General features: G+C 35.0%; 1 protein-coding gene across 8 annotated transcripts in view; it reads left to right on the top strand.

Moving 5' to 3' along the window:
* LRP1B (LDL receptor related protein 1B) overlaps positions 1–17,462 on the top strand; it is a 1,831,517-nt gene that overhangs the window by 572,153 nt on the left and 1,241,902 nt on the right. The gene's annotated exons all lie outside the window — the stretch shown is intronic.

Genomic DNA, 17,462 nt, shown 5'->3' with positions numbered 1-17,462 from the left:
CTACCATGTGCAACATGCCATGAATTTTCCTGGGAACATATTTAATCTTCTAAACCTAATCTAATCCTTGAAAGCCCTATAAGGTAGCTGTTGTTCCCATTTTGTACACAATGAACTTATGAATCAAATGTTAGGCATTTTCCTGGTGTCATATAACAAGTATGTGTTGAAGCCAGGGCCATGGCAGTATCATCTATCCAGTACTAATTCCACCACATCAGTGATACCTCCTGATAACCCCTGTAGATGACAAGTATGAATTCAATGTCTAATGCACTCCTCTTTGATCTTTTATAGCTCAATTTTCTACCTCACTACTTTTGTGGGATAAAATACTGGAAACTTCTCTTTCCCCAGTATACCAATTTACAATAATTCCCAGCAGCTTGCACGTATGTATATAAAGATAGAGACCTAGATGAAAGAATGAACAAGTTATGATACTGAGGCAGCTTCTCATTTGTGCTCCCCAGTTTATAGAGACATGAATGGAATATCCTTTACTGCTCAAATCCTTTCCCTTAGCCAACCCATGAGATGCGTCGTGGTAAAATACGATTTTCTGAAGTCTGCAGGCTGAGGAAGTTACTTCTGCTACCTTAATTATTGCATCGCCTTTAAAGCACAGTAGTTTAAAGAGGGCCAGCCTTCCAGTCATGCCATGCAGAGTAGCAGCTCAGTGGTACTGCAAGTGCAGCACCAATAATGTGGCTGATGTTTGGAGTAGAGGCCTGCTTTTGCTCAGCAAATTAATAATTCTCAGATGTCTACTTTTTAATTTTCCATACATTTCAGATCAACAGGTTTTTTTCCCCTTAACAGGATTCTTTCATCACATTTTTCATGTCTTTTTCAATAATTTGACCCTTATGTTTGTCTTTTAACTGTGAGGTTAACCTCGTTCTCGCCTTCAGCCTTTAATTGTATTGGCGATCAGTGCTTTTACTGCATGATTTATTTAGCTATTATTTGGCCTGAACTGGAGTTGACTCAGTTGGGTAAAAAAACAAAACAGCAACAACAACGAAAACACTTGCTACAAAATGAGCTTTGTCATTTTAATCTCTAAGCACAGTTTTATTCTGCTATTTCATTTTGTGGTTAGTGCCCCTAAACCTTATTTTGTTTTCGAAGGGGCTGTGCTTATCCCTTCCATATGAGGTATGAGCTGGGATGTTCTGGCCCTCATTCTTTATTTTTCCTTCAAGCTATTCTCGTGCTCTCCCTCTTTTTTCTTCATATCCTCCCTGATTTCTCCTTTATAAAATAAATAGCTTTCCCAGGATTGTGCCACCCGAGAAAATATCCATCTCCAAGTGACTTAAAGTCTATATATTCTGTCCAAACTATTCTATTAGGATTGCAGTCATTTTCTTATGTGCAACATTGTCATGTAGGTAATCAGAAAAGTACTCCCCCTTTCCTTTGTGTTTTACTTTTTTCCTATAAGCTTTACACTCAAGTTCATATGATTGGAAATTTCAGAGAGTTAAGTGAATTATCTAAGGTCATATAACAAGTAAATGGCAGAGTAGAAATCCAGTTGTGACTTCAGGCTTGCTTTTCTTTCTTCCTTTGTTTCTCTATTTTTTTTTTTTTTTTACTTTGCATTGCTACATCAACAGATTATACTGGCTATATTTATCTGGCATGTTGAATTGCAAACAGACATTTCTGGACTCTGCCTCATATCAAAGTTAAATAATTCATTATTTCAATCTAAAACAACTTTTCAACAATGATGTGGAAAATTAAAATATAAGATAATGGAATGATATTATTACTTCTTATCCCAGGTCCACCGCAGAGGCATTCAGGACTCAAAACAATCATCTGTTTCTATTTTGCCATTTCTCACCCAGGCATATTATCTTTCATTGTCTGGCAATATTAAAGGCTGTAGCATGTACATGAAAAATGTCTATGGGATATAAGCATTCATAATGCCATTTTATGCAGTAGTTTCCTTGGAAGATAGTTAACTGCTTGCTCTTGGTTATTAGAATTATAGCATTACATTTAAGAGTTGAAAGTGAGTTTAAAGTGTTTTGGGAGCATTCCTAATTCAAAGCCAGCTTTATTATGTTTTAAAATAGATTCTACAGTCCACTAATCTAAAATACAAACTACATACTTTATAATGAAATAAAATGAATATTCAGTGTAGTATTTAATTTTCTAGTTAATTACTGCATAGTTAGTTTCTTTTTTATAATTCTCTTTTCTCAAACTGTATCAATGTTGGGAAAAACTGGAAGGTCATGTCATAAGCTCCAATGCATGGTATCTGAACGCATATTTTAAAAAGTGAGATGCATTAGATCTCAGTCAAATACATTTAATGATACAGTTATTATTGCTGGCACTTTAAATAAATGGAATTTAACTTATTGCAGAGGACTCTAATTTTCTCAGTAGAGGAGAAGAAAAGATCATTGAAAGTTAATGAATAATAGAAAAATATACCTCCACGCAAAGAGTTTATAGCTATTGTTTGCCTCAGTGGGTATTTAGTAAACTAACTTCAACTCTCTTTTTAACAAACAATTTAACAAACATTTATTGGGCATATACTACTATGTGCCAGGCCCTGAGGATACAGACCAAATAGCTGTGCTTCCCACTGTTAAAAAACAAAAAACAACAACAGCAAAAAACTCTCATTCCAATACAACATGCTTTGTTTAAAGAATGAGATACGTGAAAAATAATGTTGGAACACAAGTGAAATACAGGAATTCATTCTGATTGTATTAGCAGTAGCTTGGGGTATTTGGGGAGGAAAATAGAGAAGGTGAAGATGCCATGTGATTGAAGCTAAAGGATGTGCAGAAAGAACAAGCCTGAGAGAATGGAAAGAAAATCTGATTAAGGTATCCTAAAGCCTATATAAATCGATCTTTTACACATAATCGTATTAATTGTTTTTCCAAATATTGATAAAAACAGCGTGTATGTTCCACATGCTCAAAATCACAATAATTATCTTGGTACAAGTTGTAGATATCTGTAGATCTTGGAAGGATATATCTGTATTTATTGTGCTCTTCAACAATTTGTTAGGGAATCAAATAAATCCTTTAAGAAGCTTGCTTCTCCCTTCAGCGAAAGGGGATGTAGAGACTGAAGCAAGGATTTTTCTTTGGTTTTCTGTTTTTAGTTATTGATGCTGTCAAAGTCCAAATAAATTATTGGTGATTACAATTATTACTTTACAGTTCACTTTGGTTCAAGCTTATGTTGCTGAATCTTCACTAATAATGTGAATACTTCAATTTGAGTTTCCAGGATTGGGAACCACCATTGCATTTTCTTTTCCTTGCATACATCTGCCCTGTGAGCTTATAAGGCAAGTCTTAAAATATAAGCTTGTAGCCGTGTAATACGTAATAAAAGGAAGTAGGGAGGGAGGGAGACTTTGCAAAGCACATTATGTTAAAAAAAAAAAAAAAAGTTACCTGTTAAGTGTTTTATTTATTTGCTTAGATCTTTACCACGACAGTTAGGCAGAAAAAGGATGTTTTCTGTAACAATCTGGTTAGGATTCTTTAGTTGGAGATCAAATGAAGATAACAGAAGAACTGAGAATGATACACATATATGTGTGTGTATGTATATAGCTTACTTTATTTCAATTAATTGTGAGTTTGCGTGTGTGTGTGTATATATATATAATTAAACAAGCAAAAATAGATGTAAGAGATTTAGGAGACTGTACAGTAAGATTCTGATATAAGGACTCCTGGTCAGTTAGGAACCTGTGAAAAACCTGCTTCAAACATGGCGACTATAGAGTCTCAATTTTGATCCAGGCTGGATTCTTGCTCCTCTTGTGTTGTTCCTACTTCCACTGATGCAGTTCCCTGTCCAGTGCTAGTACTGTTCAATTCTCATCTAAAGTTTGCTTTAAACATGTTTCATATTTTTTATTAACTATATCACATAAGCCTTCAAATTGCTTGCTGGTGCTTACTCATGAGCCCAGGAACAAGCCCTCTTTCCCAGTTCACATACTACTGTCTACCTTTGCATGGCCTTTGTCTCCAGTGTGTTGCCTGAAACTCTATTCTGTTGTGATCTAAACTGACCATGGCTTGCCCCTCACCCCTCCAAACAGAAGTTATAACACCATGCCATTTATGGGTGTCACCATTAAGCATGCACCTGGTATTAGAATCTCTTGATTTCTTTTTCCATTTAATGCCCAACGTTTGGTAAGCACCAAAGGAATCAGTGAGCATGAGACCTTCCCTGCACAGTGATCCAGGGCAGTGCAAAGCAGTAGCAGATACCTGCCGAATATGAAGTGAGAATGTATTCACCAAACTCTAATTATCAGTCAGTTGTTCATGTCCTTAATTTTCTTTTTTAAAAATATTTTATTTTATTAAAAAATTTTTTTTTGTCTGCGTTGCATCTTAGTTGTGGCACGTGGGATCTTCCTTGAGGCATGCGGGATTCTTTTGTTGTGTGCGGGCTCTTCGTTGTGGTGTGCGGGCTTTCTCTCTCTAGTTGTGGGGCACGGGCTCCAGAGCGCATGGGCTCTGTAGTTTGTGGCACGCAGGCTCTCTCGTTGAGGTGCAGAGCTCAGTAGTTGTGGTGCGCGGGCTTAGTTGCCCCCCGGCATGTGGGATATTTGTTCCCTGACCAGGGATCGAACCCGTGTCCCCTGTATTGTAAGGCCGATTCTTTACCCCTGGACCACCAGGGAAGTCCCATGTCCTTAATTTTCAAATGCAGAGACCCAGATCTGCTCAGACCCAGTCAAATATCTTCTGCACAAGAGTCACAGTAGACACTTTGTGGGCCCAGTTTCATTCACTCTGGTTCCTTCCACCATAATAATATGTATGCTCCCAATAGTTCATCTTAATTGTCATATCCTTTTTCTTTCCCCCCAAAACTAGTATCTCATAGTGGTTTACATAATTTTATGCAAGGAATGTGTGCATTTCTTGATACTCTGGTTACCTTAGGTTCACTCTCTAATGTCATGTATATATTATTTGTAATTCCTTTGGTAAACTTTCTATTTCTCTATTAATCTGCCTTTCAGTCATGCTTCAATACTGCAATGCTGCTGCTTTATCAACCCCGTGCATTTTCATTGTACACATCTTTGTGTTAAGAAAATAATACAAGTTTACGTGAATGCATTCACAAGGCAAAAATTTCTAACAGTACACAGAACTATACAAAACAAAACACTTTAGTCTCCCTTTACTTCCTTTCCAGCCTTCACTGCCCTTCCCAGAAGTAACAATTTTCTACAGTTTGGAATATGTATTTCCAGGCATCTTTCTGTCTATCTACATATATACATATGTATGTGATATGGAATAGACATGGATATGTTAATTTACATAAACATATGTATTGTTCTGTGATGTACATTATTTATTTAGCCATATGCCTGATAGGTGATTATATGATAATACATAAATTTCTACCTCACTCTTTTCAACAACTTCAAAGTATTCCATAATAGAAACCATGCATTTTTTAACCACTTTCCTGCTGTGGGACCTTTAGACAGGTTCACTTTGTTTTCGCCCATTCAAATGGTAAAGCAGTGAGCATTCTTGTCAGAATATATTGATAGTCTATATGACAGCTTCTGATAATTAAATTCCTACAATTGGAATTGCTGTGTTTAAAAAAAATATTCTATAATTCTAACTTTGATAGGCACTGCCATATGCCATCCAAATAGATTTTACCAACTGACACACCAACCACAGGTTTTAACATTTGAAAATATTAAACTAATTAATGTAAGGCTTTGTCAAACTTATGAACAAATTTATATCTCGTGATTTTAGCTTGCATTTTCCTCATTATTCCTGAGGTTGAGTTCTTTTTGTTTTCTTACATTTATTACGTTAGGAATTCCCTGATAATATATGATGTCCATGCTTTTTTATGTATTGAGTAATTTTTTATTAATTTAATAAAACAGTTTAGATATTAATAATTGGTATATGCCATTTAGAGGTGAATTCCAATGTTAAGCTGTATATATTTATTGCTTATTTTTATATTTCTTCTTTATACAAGTGGATATTAAACTCCATTAGTTCAGGGCCCTTGTTTTATATCTTTTCTATCATACTCAGTACCCAACGTAGACACAATAAATAGGCACTCAGTATTGACTGTCAATAGATAATGGAGGCTACAGTGGCAAAATAAAGATCAGGTTCGCAGAAATGTGCTGCTGGTTCAGTGCCAGGAGTAACACAGTCAGTTCTGGGTTAGCTGTGTGTCATCTGATGAGTTATCAGTCCTGAATGTATAAAACCAGAGGATGAAAGGGGCTTTTATACCCAGAGATACAACCACTCCTTTTGGTCTGTTCAGTCATTTAGTTATGAGTTAATTATATTACACATTAACTCATCAAACAATGGGTTTATCTTCACTGATTTGTTTAGCTATTTCTGTCGTAATCCACATGGAAAGGCAGCTTAAACCAAAATATTTTTAAAGGCTTCTGTCAAGAAGTCATGTCCTAAATGTTATTCCATAAGGCTGCCTGCAAAAGCCAACTGAAACATTGTACACGTACCATTTGTCAAATCACTCATTTTGCATAGTTTTTTATTTTTAATTCGGCTTTTATTTAATAAAGCTTCTTCCACATACATATTTATAAGCACATGAAATTATGCAGGTTTTGCATATAGACATAAAATTTTAAGTGAACAGAGTACTAGTTTTCTCAGGAAGAAAGAATATATTTAAGATTCAAGCAAAATATAGCAATCCCTTTTTTTAATATTTCACCATTTCTCTCAGTCCCCATTAGCATATACACTTCCCTTCTGAAAGCTTTTATTCACTTACTTGCCAGATTCTGAGGTAACATCCAATATGTTCCATTCCTAGTCAAAGAGGCATGGTTTGTTTTTATGATTTGGAAGGATAGCGTTTTCTCTAAATAATGTTTTAGAAGATCTTGAGCTAATTTTAATCATGCAAGTTTATAACGCAGGTTGTAAGAAGAACTGTCTTTCTCAGTCACCCTGTACAATCCTAAAGCAGCAATTTTTAATTGTTTTTGTTTTCCTTTTTTCTTTTTTTTTTTTTTAAGGGAAGGGAGGTTGGGAGATTAATGAAAGTAAATGTTTCTTTCAAAGCTGTCTTTGGTGTGTGTATATATATGTGTATGTTTTTGACTATGGTTTTGGCTTCAGAAATCTAAGTATGTTATGCAATCAAGTCCACATATTAAAATCCTTAGTGATAACCTCAAATATCAAAATACTAAAATGGCCATTTTACAAAAGTAACAGTGAATTAATGAATGTTTTAGAATATCTCTACTTACAGTGGGAAATTTTATTGGCAGGCAAATTCAATGGTTTGACCAAACTCCCGTGGGTTACTTTTAATTGAAATGGGCCACTCCAATCATACCACCAAAAGTCTATCAAAATTGTAAAAAGATAAATAATCTATGAAATTAATATAAATGTAGCAAGAATGTTCATTATATATAGCTTTTATATATATATTAAACATATCTAGCATGTATTTTTATATATTACAAATACAATCCATTTAATATTTATCATAAACATATAATTAATGTACAACCATAATTGTTGAAATAAGAGAAGGTGCCTATTGCTACAAGCTACTTTGGTAACTTTAAAGAATGTCACTCATCTTTTCCAGACATTCATTTTTTTCATTCATAAAACAAGGGGCTTGAACTTGGCAATATTCTAAAATTCCTTTTAGCTGTTAAATTCTATCAACAAGTGTAATTTCACTATTTTTAATGATTACAAAGGTTTATAGTTTTTATAGCTTTGGTTTTATGACATCTTTTTGGGCATATCTGATTCATTCAGTGCAAAGTCCTGCTCAGGAATATAACAGTTCCCAGTTATAACATCGTTTCTATGGAAGGAGAACACTAAGTTTTAAGATGCACCTTTTTTGATAGAATTTATATGAGCACATTATCTCAGAAATGGGGATTGCTAGTGTATTTCAGTTTCTCTAAGAGCTAATTCTCCCAACAGGCTTGTTTGTCTTTTCAATACTCTTTATATTGAGACTACGTGGGGAAAAAAAAAGAGAAGTGTACTGCTTTGTGGGAAATAATTAGTCATGTTTCATGATTTTAACTGAAGGTTTATAGTTAATTTCTTTGGGATCAAGAAAAGGGCCTCAAATCCATTCTACTGTTTTTTTTTTCCTTTTGGCACAAATGTTTAAATGGAACAGTGTGTAACATGAATTCTGTATTACTTTCTACTATGCTAATCCAAGAACTTTAGCATATGTGGCTAATTTTACTTTAGATTGCTTAATTTTCAGTTTTTTCTTCAGAATTTCAACAGTCCTTTAATGTAGCTTGAGTGTGCATGTGAATATTCATAAAATAAGTATATGCTTAATGCATACAGAGTTTCTGTATGGGATGATTAAAAAGTTCTGGAAATAGATAGTGGTGATTGTTACAAAACATTGTGAATATACTAATGTGCTGAATTGTACAGTTAAAAGTGGTTAAAATGGGGCTTCCCTGGTGGCTCAGTGGTTGAGAGTCCGCCTGCTGATGCAGGGGACACGGGTTCGTGCCCCGGTCCGGGAGGATCCCACATGCCGCGGAGCGGCTGGGCCCGTGAGCCATGGCTGCTGAGCCTGCACGTCCGGAGCCTGCGCTCCGCAACGGGAGAGGCCACAACAGTGAGAGGCCTGCGTACCGCAAAAAAAAAAAAAAAAAAAAGTGGTTAAAATGCTAAATTTTATATTAGCATATTTTACTACAGTAAAAATATAAATATAACAAAACTCTTACATTAATTGTTTCTGGAGTTAAATTGGTGAATTCAAGGGAAACACTTCCCTGGAAGAAAAAGAATCAGAAAATACTTTGTATTTAATATTTGAGGTTAACTTTTTCTATGCTGGATTCTAGATACCTGACTATCCCCCAGTCTGCTGTAATAATGATTTGAAAGTAATATGTCTGTCTCAAGGGTGAGATGACCTCTGTGGGTCTATTAATTCCATATCCATATACATGTTTATAGTTCTTTCCTTATAACCAGAATATTCACCTCGGTCATTTTGATGATACGATGTGAATGGAATACACAATTATAGCAGCTAGAGCAAGAACAGACCAACTCAGATAATGTGGGCATCCCCAAAGGTTTGCAGAGCTTTGTCTTTTGAGTTATTATATACTATGCAGTTATTCTGTGTTTACAAGGGGCTAATTATCACCTTATTCTCATGGGTGACGAAAGCAATATATAAATAAAAGGATACCGAGAAATACCCAAAATACTTTTCAGGTAGAAAATTCTAAATTTGAAGATAAAAGTCAATTTGATATTGGGTGGAATATCAAAATCATAAAGAGATTTGATCCTTATTAAATCCAAAACATATTTAGAAGTTAATGGTTTAGGCTATTATCCTTCTTTGTGATGATGTGGAAAATGATGGTTCTGTCCAAGAGGAAGGCTTTATACTTTTGTTTAACTCCTGCAACACTTAACACAATACACAATACACTCTCACAGCCCACGGTCTATAAATATTTTGTTATTGAGAGTAATTGGTACAGAGCTAGACCAACTTTGAGGAACATTGATCAATTTTTATGGCATGGTTGAACACTATCTCTCTAGTTCATTTAGTCTTCATTCTGCATTAATTGCCTAAATCTGTTGGGTCCAACAAAAGAACAAAAAAATTTTTTTTTTAATATTAAGTCTCCCCCTACTCTCAAGCAGCCTCTTTACAAGTAAAAAAAAAATGAAGTTTAAACCAGACTCTGGAATAATTTCAAATTAAATTTGTATTTTATGTGAATGAACAGTATGGCACTGACAGTTCTCATCATGTCAACTTTGTTCAGGAAGTATTCAGGATACGGAAACAATATAATGAATGAGGCTTACGTTAAAATTGGGCAGCCACAGTAGGAGAAACTTCCAGAAGAAATGCATGGATGCTAGACAGAGAGTAACAGAGTAAAGAAAATAATGACACAGGCAGATGTCTGACTTGAGTGGTGGAGAACTGAAAATAGTCATTTGCTAATTATTAAATGTTTTAAGTGCCATGAGTCTTTATTCATTTATAAATACTACATAATTATTATATGGGTTTTTCTTTAATAAACATATATATATATATATACAATTTTACTAAAATATACATAAAATTTGGTATTTATAGCCTTTATGGGTAGTATCAAAAATAAGATAGGAGATGATCACAATATATTATTGACCAGCCATGAGAAACAGAGTGCTCCAATACGCATCTTGAAGAAGAAAAAACAATTTTTTAAACTCCCTGCAAAGAAAAGTCCAGGACTGGATAACTTCACTGGGGAATTCTACCAAACATACAGAAAAGAATTTATACTGATCCTTCTCAAATTCTTCCAAAAGACTGAAGACGAGGGAACACTCCCAAAGTCATTCTATGAAGTCACCATCACTCTGATACCAAAACCAGACAAAGACACTACCAAAAAAGAAAATTAGAGGCCAATGTCTTTGAATATAGATACAAAAATTGTCAGCAAACTATTAGCAAACTGAATGCAACAACACATAAAAAAGATCATACACTATGATCAAGTTGGATTCATCCCAGGGTCACAAGGATAGTTCAACATATGCAAATCAATCAGTGTTTTACACCACATCGACAAATGACAAAAACCACATGATCTCAATAGATGCAGAAAAAAATCATTTGTTAAAATTTTATATCCATTCATGATAAAGACTCTTACCAAAGTGGGTTTAGAGTAAACTTCTCAACATAATTCAAGCTATTTATGACAAACCTACAGCCAACATAATACTCAGTGAAAAGTTGAAAGCCGCCTTGTTAAAATCTTACCTTGGAACAAGATAAGGATGCCCACTCTCAGCACTTCTATTCAACATAGTATTGGAAGTCCTAGACACAGAAATCAAACAAAACAAGAGGTACCCAAATTGGAAGGAAAGAGGTAAAATTGTCATTATATGCAGATGTCATGATACTATATATAGAAAGCCCTGTACATACTATATATAGAAAACCTTATATATAGTTTAGAAAACCCTAAAGATGCTAAGAAAAACTACTAGAACTGCTAAACAAATTGATCAAGGTAGCAGGATACAAGATTTACAGAAATCTGTTGCATTTCTGTACACTAACAATGAAATATCAAAGAGGAAAAGTAAAAAACAATTCCTTTTAAAATTGCATAAAAAATACCTAGGAATAAACCTAACAAAGGAGGTGAAAGACTTAATATGCTGAGAACTATAAAACACTGATAAAGGAAACTGAAGATGATTTAAAGAAATGGAAAGATATACCATGCTCTTGTATTGGAAGAATTAACACTGTTAAAATGGCAGTACTACCCAAAGCAGTCTACAGATTTTATGTGACCCCTATCAAATTACCCATGACATTTTTCATGCAACTAGAAGAAATAATCCTAAAATTTATATGGAACCATAAAAGACCCAGAATTGCCAAAGCAATCCTGAGGAAAAAGAACAAAGCTGGAGGCATAACCCTCCTAGACTTCAGACAATACTACAAAGCTACAGTAATCAAAGAGTGGTATCAGCAGAAAAACAGAAATATAGATCAATGGAACAGAATAGAGAGCCCAGAGATAAACCCACACACCTATGGTCAGTCAATTACTCTTTGACAAAGGAGGAAAGAATATACAATGGAGAAAAGACAGTCCCTTTGGCAAGTGGTGTTGGGAAAGCCAGACAGCTACATATAAATCAATGAAGTTAGAACACTCCCTCACACCATACACAAAAATAAACTCAAAGTGGCTTCTTGGGTCACAAATTGAGCCACAGTAAATTTAAGAAAATTGAAATCATATCAAGCATCTTTTCTGACCACAATGCTATGAGATTAGAAATGAATTACAGGGGAAAAAAACATAAAAAACAGAAACACGTGGAGGCTAAACAATACGTTACTCAATAACCAAGAGATCATTGAAGAAATCAGAGAGGAAATAAAAAAATACCTGGAGACAAATGACAAAACACGATGATGCAAAACCTATGGGAGGCAGCAAAAGCAGTTCTAAGAGGGAAGTTTATACAAGCCTACCTCAATACACAAGAAAAATCTCAATCTAACCTTACACCTACAGGAACTAAAGAAAGAAGAACAAACAAAACCCAAAGATAGCAGAAGGAAAGAAATCATAAAGATCAGAGTAGAAATAAATGAAATAGAAACAAAGAAAACAATAGCAAAGATCAATAAAACTAAAAGGTGGTTCTTTGAGAAGATAAACAAAATTGATAGACCATTAGCCAGACTCATCAAGAAAAAGAGGGAGAGGACTCAAATCAGTAAAATTAGAAATGAAAAAGGAGAATTTACAACAGACACCGCAGAAATACAAAGCATCCTAAGAGACTGCTACAAGCAACTCTATGCCCATTAAATGGACAACCTGGAAGAAATGGACAAATTTAGACAGGTATAACCTTCCAAGACTGAACCAAGAAGAAACAGAAAATATGAACAACTAATCACAGGTAATGAAATTGAAAGTGTGATTAAAAATCTTCCAACAAACAAAAGTCCAGGACCAGATGGCTTCACAGGTGAATTCTATCAAACATTTAGAGAAGAGCTAACACACATCCTTTCAAACTGTTCCAAAAAACTGCAGAGGAAGAAACACTCCCAAACCCATTCTGTGAGGCCACCATCACCCTGATAGCAAAACCAGACAAAGATATTATAAAAAAAAGAAAATTACAGACCAATATCACTGATGAATATAGATGCAAAAATCCTCCACAAAATACTAGCAAACAGAATCCAACAACACATTAAAAGGATCATACACCATGATCAAGTGGGAGTTATCCCAGGGATGCAAGGATTCTTCAATACAAGTAAACCAATCAATGTGATAAACCATGTTAACAAATTAAAGAATAAAAACCATATGATCATCTCAATAGATGCAGAAAAAGCTTTTGACAAAATTCAACACCGATTTATGATAAAAACTCTCCAGAAAGTGGGCATAGAGGGAACCTACCTCAACATAATAAAGGCCATATATGACAAACCCACAGCAAACATCATTCTCAATGGTGAAAAACTGAAAGCATTTCCTCTAAGAACAAGACAAGGATGTCCACTCTCACCACTGTTATTCAACATAGTTTTGGAAGTCCTAGCCATGGCAATCAGTGAAGAAAAAGAAATTAAAAAGAATACAAATTGGAAAAGAAGAAGTAAAACTGTCACTGTTTGCAGATGACATGATACTATATGTAGAGAATCCTAAAGATGCCACCAGAAAACTACTAGAGCTGATCAATGAATTTGGTAAAGTTGCAGGATACAAAATTAATGCACAGCAATCTCTTGCATTCCTATACACTATTGATGAAAATTCTGAAAGAGAAATTAAGGAAACACTCCCATTACCATTGCAGCAAAAAGGATAAAATACCTAGGAATAAACCTACCTAGGGAGACAAAAGACCTGTATGCAGAAAATTGTAAGACACTGATGAAAGAAATTAAAGATGATACTAACAGATGGAGAGATATACCATGTTCTTGGATTGGAAGAATCAACATTGTGAAAATGTTTATACTACCCAGAGCAACCTACTGATTCAGTGCAATCCCTATCAAATTACCAATGGCATTTTTTACAGAGCTCAAACAAAAATATCTTAAAATTTGTATGGAGACACAAAAGACCCTGAATAGCCAAAGCAGACTTGAGGGAAAAAAACAGAGCTGTAGGAATCAGACTCCCTGACTTCAGACTATACTACAAAGCTACAGTAACCAAGGTAATATGGTACTGGCACAAAAACAGAAACATAGATCAATGGAACAAGATAGAAAACCCAGAGATAAACCCACACACCTATGGCCAATGAATCTATGACAAAGGAGGCAAGGATATACAATGGAGGAAAGATAATCTCTTCAGTAAGTGATGCTGGGAAAACTGGACAGCTACATGTAAAAGAATGAAATTAGAACACTCCCTAACACCATACACAAAAATAAACTCAAAATGGATTAGAGACCTAAATGTAAGCCTGGACACTATAAAACTCTTAGAGGAAAACATAGGAAGAACACTCTTATCTTTTTTTGCTCCACCTCCTAGAGTAATGGAAATAAAAACAAAATTGAACAACTGGGACCTAATGAAACTTAAAAGCTTTTGCACAGCAAAGGAAACCATAAACAAGACGAAAAGACAACCCTCAGAATGGGAGAAAATATTTGCAAATGAATCAGTGGACAAAGGATTAATCTCCAAAATATATAAACAGCTCATGCAGCTCAATATTAAAGAAACAAACAACCCAATCCAAATATGGGCAGAAGACCTAAATAGACATTTCTCCAAAGAAGATATACAGATGGCCAAGAAGCACATGAAAAGCTGCTCAACATCACTAATTATTAGAGAAATGCAAATCAAAACTACAGTGAGGTATCACCTCACACCAGTTAGAATGGGCATCATCAGAAAATCTACAAACAGCAAATGCTGGAGAGGGTATGGAGAAAAGGGAACCCTCTTGCACTGTTGGTAGGAATGTAAATTGGTACAGCCACTCTGGAGAACAGTATGGAGGTTCCTTCAAAAACTAAAAATAGAATTACCATATTACCCAGCAATCCCACTACTGGGCATATACCCAGAGAAAACTATAAATCAAAAAGACACATGCACCCCAATGTTCATTGCAGCACTATTTCCTATAGCCAGGTCATGGAAGCAACCTAAAGGCCCATTGACAGACGAATGGATAAAGAAGATGTGGTACATATTTATAGTGGAATATTACTCAGCCATAAAAAGGAACGAACTTGGGTCATTTGTAGAGACATGGATGCATCTATAGACTGTCATACAGAGTGAAGTAAGTCAGAAAGAGGAAAACAAATATCGTATATTAGTGCATATATGTGGAACCTAGAAAATGGTACAGATGAACTGGTTTGCAGAGCAGAAATTGAGACACCGATGTAGAGAACAAACATATGGACAACAAGGGGGGAAAGTGGCGGGGGGTTGGGGTTGTGGTGTGATGAATTGGGCTATTGGGATTGACATGTATACACTGATGTGAATAAAACAGATGACTAATAAGAACCTGCTGTATAAAAAAATTAAAATTCAAAAATAAATAAACTCAAAATGACTTAAAGACTTAAATATAAGACGGGATACCATAAAACTCTTAGAACATAGACAAAACATTCTCTGACATAAATTGTACCAATGTTTTCTTACGTCAGTCTCCCAGGCGATAGAAATTAAAGCAAAAATAAACAAATGGGACCTAATCAAACTTATAGGCATTTGCATAGCAAAGGAAACCATAAACAAAACAAAAGAACAACCTACAGGATGTAAGAAAATATTTGCAAACAATGCTACTGACAAGAAATTAATTTCCAAAATATACAAACGGTTTGTACAGCTTACTAACAAAATCCAGTCAGAAAATGGACAGAGGACCTATATGGAGATTTCTCCAAAGAAGACATACAGATGGTCAACAGGCACATGAAAAAATGCTCAACATCTCTAATTACAGAGAAATGCAAATCAAAACTACAATAAGGAATCACCTCCCCTCAGTGATGGTCAGAATGGCCATCATTAAAATATCTACAAATAATAAATGTTGGAGAAGGTGTAGATAAAAGGAAACCCTCCTAAGCTTTTTGTGGTAGTGTAAATTGGTAGTGCCACTATGGAGAACAGTATGGAATTGCCGTATGATATAGCAGTCCTACTCCTGGGCATATATCCAGAGAAAACTCAAATTTGAAAAGATATATTCACCCTAATGTTCATAGCAGCACTATTTACAGTAGCCAAGAGTGGAAGCAGCCTAAATGCCCATTGACAGATGAATTAATAAAGAAGATTTGGGATGTGTGTGTATATATATATGATAGAATATTACTCAGCCATAAAAAATGAAATAATACCATTTGCAGCAACATGGATGGACTTAGAGATTATCAGATTAAGTGAAGTAAGTCAGAGAAAGACAAATATCATATGATATCACTTATGTGTGGAATCTAAAATATGATACAAATGAACTTATTTACAAAACACAAACAGACTCACAGACATGGAAAATAAACCTATAGTTATTAAAGGAGAGAGGAGGGGATAAAGTAGGAGCTTGGAATTAGCAGATAAAACTCCTGTATGTAAAATAGATAAACAACAAGTTCCTACTGTATAGCACAGGGAACTATATTCAATATCTTGTAATAACCTACAATGGAAAAGTATATGGAAAAGAATATGAAAAGAGTATATGTATGTACATGTATAAGTGAATCACTTTGCTGTACATTGGAAACTAACATAACATTGTAAATCAACTATACCTCAAAAAAATAAGAAAAAAAGACCCAAACCTGTAAGGATGGAGGAAAGTAAGGTACACTTAGGAAAACAAAACAAAACAAAAAAATCTTAAGAGACTGAAGAGCATTCCTAAAGGTTAATATGACATGGCAAGTTTGGTAGTAAACTATATGGTAAGGGAGATGTCAGGTAATTCAAAACATGACTCCAGACATTGATTGCAACATCCCTTGCAGACGTTTTCTGGTAGTTACTAATTAATTAGTGACCCTTATCATGCCAACATGATTTGCTATAGCTTCTAGATTATATTTTATTTGATTAGTCTGGGGCAAGGGATTGGGGAAATCTTTGCTAAATTAAAATGAAAAAAATCCCCAGAAAATTGCATAAAAGATGAAATTGTAATTCAAATAGGGACTGGTAGTTCAAGACGTGGGGAAGTTCTGAGTGTGACAGTTAAATTCTCATAGTGGTTACTTTAACTGAATTTTTGTCTGGGAGTTTGATTCTGTCCCCACAAGTTTGCTTAGGAGATTTTCTGTTCCTTCGTGCCTAGTGACTTAGTATTGTTTTTTCCAACAGTCTCATTCTTTTTACCTTTGCCTTGAGCTCTGTAGAAATCAATATAGTAGGCACTTTCTGTTCTGTGCTGAACACCTGTAGTTTCCTGTATGTGGTGGTCTGAGACCCTGTAGACGTTTCTTAATCCGATAGCCACAGTGTGGTCCATTTATCCAATATAACATTTTCCACAGTGGCAGGGAACATTATGCTACTGCTGTGGGTGGTAGAATATTGCCTTTTGTTAGCTACAGGATGCAAGAGACCTTGGATGAGGTTAGAATATTAGTTTTGTTTCTGTGGGTGCTTTGAAAATTGTATTGATCCAACTTATAAAAGTCTTGACGTGGGGGTGGGATTGCTCTTCTGTCTTGCCATTTTCCCTTAGGTTTTTAGTGACTTCCCTCTTAGTGGGAGCAGAGAATTTAATCACATAGCTGGCTGGGAATCCATTCTCTGCAAGGGTCATTTGAAGGAT

This window comes from Stenella coeruleoalba (genome assembly GCF_951394435.1).
Source record: "Stenella coeruleoalba genome assembly, chromosome: 6".
In the NCBI taxonomy this organism is placed as follows: domain Eukaryota; kingdom Metazoa; phylum Chordata; class Mammalia; order Artiodactyla; family Delphinidae; genus Stenella; species Stenella coeruleoalba.
Note: the sequence above shows the minus strand (reverse complement) of the source record. Positions and strands in the feature narration are given on the sequence as shown.